The sequence below is a fragment of the Mus pahari genome, chromosome 8, assembly GCF_900095145.1.
Source record: "Mus pahari chromosome 8, PAHARI_EIJ_v1.1, whole genome shotgun sequence".
Taxonomy (NCBI): domain Eukaryota; kingdom Metazoa; phylum Chordata; class Mammalia; order Rodentia; family Muridae; genus Mus; species Mus pahari.
In genome coordinates this window covers 12,424,416-12,428,535 of record NC_034597.1, presented here as the reverse complement: position 1 = coordinate 12,428,535, position 4,120 = coordinate 12,424,416, and positions in this window count along the sequence as shown.

Here is a 4,120-nt window from a genome sequence, read left to right as displayed (position 1 = left end):
GGCCAGTTTGGTGTTTATGTTTCTCTTTTGGTGGCCTACAGAGTACCTTCCCATACCAAGGATACTAGAATGTAGATGTGACGGTCCTAAGTAGGCACCAGCTTACCCCTTCGTGGTCATTGAGTTGTCTTCAGTAATGGGTTCTTGTTGTCAGTTTTTGGAGAGCAAGCTATCATCTTGGCAACAGCCTAGGTTGCTTGGGGATTTCCACGGGACCCACTTCGTCCAACAACTTAATTGGAGGTAACCAAGCCCCAGTACTGGAAGTTTCATTTGATGACTAAAGATGGCCAGTTGGGACTCCACCTCCCCATTATTTGGAGACTTCATGAGGATTACCTTCACATATTTTAGAAAGCTTCTGCTGTACTAGGTTTCTATACCACCCCTCAAATGCGTCTCAATTCTAGCTGTCTCTCCCCACATTCCCTTTCTCAGCCCTGTTTCCCTTCCCACTCCCCACCTGAGTCTCCCATTCCTATCCCCCCTCTGCCTCAAGTAAGTCTACCCATAAAATCTATTCTATTTTATGGGGCCATTCTTATTCCAGCTACTTGTTATGCAGTGTTAAGAATGACACCCAGGGCCCATGCACAGTAGCTAAGCTTCCACTAACTGAGGTCTATCCCTAGAAGGGCCATTATTTTCTAAGAAAGTGGTGGGGAGGGAGAAGATGTCTTAGTCAGTATAGTACCTGCAAGTTAGCCCACATAAAAAGCAGATCTTTAACCCCAGCACTGAGAAAAGAGTGTGAGACCAGCATATTCACCAGCCGGTCTAGCCGGAGCTCCAGGTTCAATGAGAGACCTGCCTCAAAGCCTACAGTGGAGAGCAGAAAAGGAAACCCCTGGAATAGAACTCAGGCCCCCTTATGCACCCCACACACGTGCACCCCAACATGCTTGTGCACACACCTGTCGATGCAGCCACATGAACATCTGCACAACACATATACACATATGTGAAAGGAAAATAAGTGTTAGTGAAGACAGCAAGATGCTGGAATCCTGTGCATTGTTGGTGGGATGGAAAGTGGTGTAGTCACTGTGGACAACACCTTTATGGACCCTCAGAAAGCTAACCCTAGAATTAGCATATAATAGAATGTATTCACCTAAAAGAACTGAAATCAGGGGCCCAGACAGACATGCTCACAACATTCTTATTCCCGGTAGCCAAAAAAGCAGAAGCAATCAGATGTCTAAGGACAGAGGGCTAGGCAAAATGCAACATAGGCATTCATGGAATATCATGTCACCTGATATAGGAAATTTGCACATATGCCACAATATAGATGGCTTTTGAAAGCATTATCTTAGTGAAATAAACCAGACCCATGATTCTGCTCGTTATGAGATACCTTGAGTAAACAAATGCATAGTCAGTAGATGGTGCTGCAGCAGGGGTGGGGTGGGAAGCGGATTATTATTTATGAGTGCAGACCTTCTATTTTCTATGGTAAAAATGTTCTAGAGCTACAGAATGGGGATAATTTCTTGTATTTAATGCTAATGAAATGTGCATTGACTTTCATATACTTATTTATTTATTTATTTCATGTGTGAGTGGCACTTTTATGGCATAGTATGTACTCACAATATCAAACATAGGTGGCCAGGCTTGGCAACAAAGGCATTAACCACTGAGCCATCTCACTGTGTACCTTTAAAATAGTTTAAAGGGGCCAGTGAAATGGCTCAGCAGGTAGAGCCTGCTACCATACCTGAGTATAATGCCCAGGACCCACAGGCTAGAAAGAGAGAGCTGATGCCCCAAAGTTATTGTCTGACCTCCACACATGCAGTGCTGTGTTGTCCTATAACCCTCAAAGGAATATATTTTAAAATGGGATAACATTTTAAAAATGGTTTAAAGGTTAATAAATTAGTTTCAGATGATCTCATAGAGCACTCCAGGCTGGCCTCTAATTCACCATCCTCCTGGCTTAGTTTCCTAAGTGCTGAGCCACACCATCTGGCTAAAAAGAAACCTTTTGTTGTTCTTATGTACCACTACAGAATAAACAAACATGATTCAAGTTATATATAATTCTACCATCAAAAGAGCCACAAACAAAAGTCCACAACAGGAAAGTCCACCAGGCTCTGAGGATGAGATGTAAGGATTTGGGACACGAGAAACCATCAGCAAAGACACAGAAATGTAACTTAGGATGGAGACCAAGAAACCTGTCCCGAATACAAAGGGACGAAGTATGAGGTCAGGTATAACAGACAAAGGATGACCCAGATGAAGGTCTGTACAGAGATAAGGCTGAGGGGCTGGCAAGATGGTAAGGGTACCAGGTAGAATGACCTGAATTTGATCCCCTGACCCCACAGGTGGAAGGCGAGAACTGACTATTGCAATGGGTCCTCTGACCGCCAAACAGAGGGTGTGTGTGCTTCTCGGTGGCAGAGTGCTTGCCTCACGCGTTTGAGCCCCTAAGTTCAGACGAAAGCACTGCAAAATGAAATAAAATTAACTTCAATTTTCAGACTTTCTATTGGGCATCCATACTGCTAAGTTCTTCGCACACAGTGCTGGGGAGTTCTGTAGATTTATAGAAGCAGAACCACGCACTGATGGAGGCCAGGGGACTTGACCAAGGTTGCACAGCAAGAGAGAGGTGACTCAGAGGTTAAATCCAAGTCTTTCTGACAAGTAGTTGATTGATTGGTTAATTTAGAGGCAGGATCTCAAGAATGCTAGGCTAGCCTGGAGCTTGCTGGGTAGCTGAGGCTGTTCTGAAACTCTTCTTGTTTCTACCTTCAAAGTGCTGGGATTACAAACCAACACCCAGTTTACAAGATATTGGGATACTTGGCGTTGGGCAACACTCTACTGAGTGAGTTACATTCCAGTTCTCTTGCTAACTTGAATGTCATTCTTGTCAACTTTTCCTAGGAAAGAGAATGAGGTGACAGGAAGCAGCTATGTTCTCAGCCAAGCGTGGTGGTACACACCTGTAATTCCATCACTCAGGTAACAAAGGCAGGGAGATTGCTGCAAGTTTGAGACTAATCTGGTAGCCTGGTTATATAGTGAAATCCTATCTCAACTTCCCCCATCCTCACCCACAATGTGTGCACATCAAACACACACACACACACACACACACACACACACACACACACAGACACACACACATTACAACCATGTTCCCACCATACGTTTAAGCCACAATGCCAAATCCTGGAGTATTGTGTTTGATCACCAAATTTAGGTCAAAAATGAGTCAAGCGTTGGTAGGACTTACTCACTGTGGTGTCTGCCAGCTTTAAAGGCAGACAGGAAGCTTCACAAGGCAACCGTGGGCTGACCACTGCGCAGTGGCTTAAGGTCTTACAAGTGTCCCATCACATGTCCTCTGAGTGCAAAGTATGGAAATTCACGTGCCTGTGAAAGAAAATATCCATGTTAAGTCTCACCTGCAAATCATACTGCAAGCCCCGCCTCTTCTCCTTTCTCTACACTCTGCCGTATTTCCTTTTTATTTTTAAGACAGCGTCTTTGACCAGATTGGCCCCAAACTCTACACATAGCTGAGGAGGCCCTTTCATTTCTGATCCTCCTGCCTCCATTTCCCAAGTGCTGGGTTGTAAGCACACATCACAATACCCCATATCTGAGAAGATGGTGGCTGAACTATGGATTTCCTGATTGCTGAGCATGAACTCTGCCAATTGAGCTGTGTCCTCAGCCTTATCCCCCTTAATTTTTTTTCACATATTTATTTACTTCAGTGTGTGTGTATGCATGTGCGTGAGATTGTACGATGGGGGGGGGGCGGTGAGACAGGATTTCACTATATAACCAGGCTACCAAATTAGTCTCAAACTTGCAGCAATCTCCCTGCCTTTGTTACCTGAGTGATGGAATTATAAGTATGTGTGACCATGCTTGGCTGAGAACATAGCTGGATAAAGATCCAGACCCTTAGCTGCTTCCTGTCACCTCATTCTGTTTCCCTGCAAAAGTTGAAGAGAGATAGGCAGTGGTGGTGCATGGCTTTAATCCCCACACTTGCAGAGGCAGAGGCAGAGGCAGAGGCAGAGGCAGAGGCAGAGGCAGAGGCAGAGGCAGAGGCAGAGGCAGAGGCAGAGGCAGAGGCAGAGGC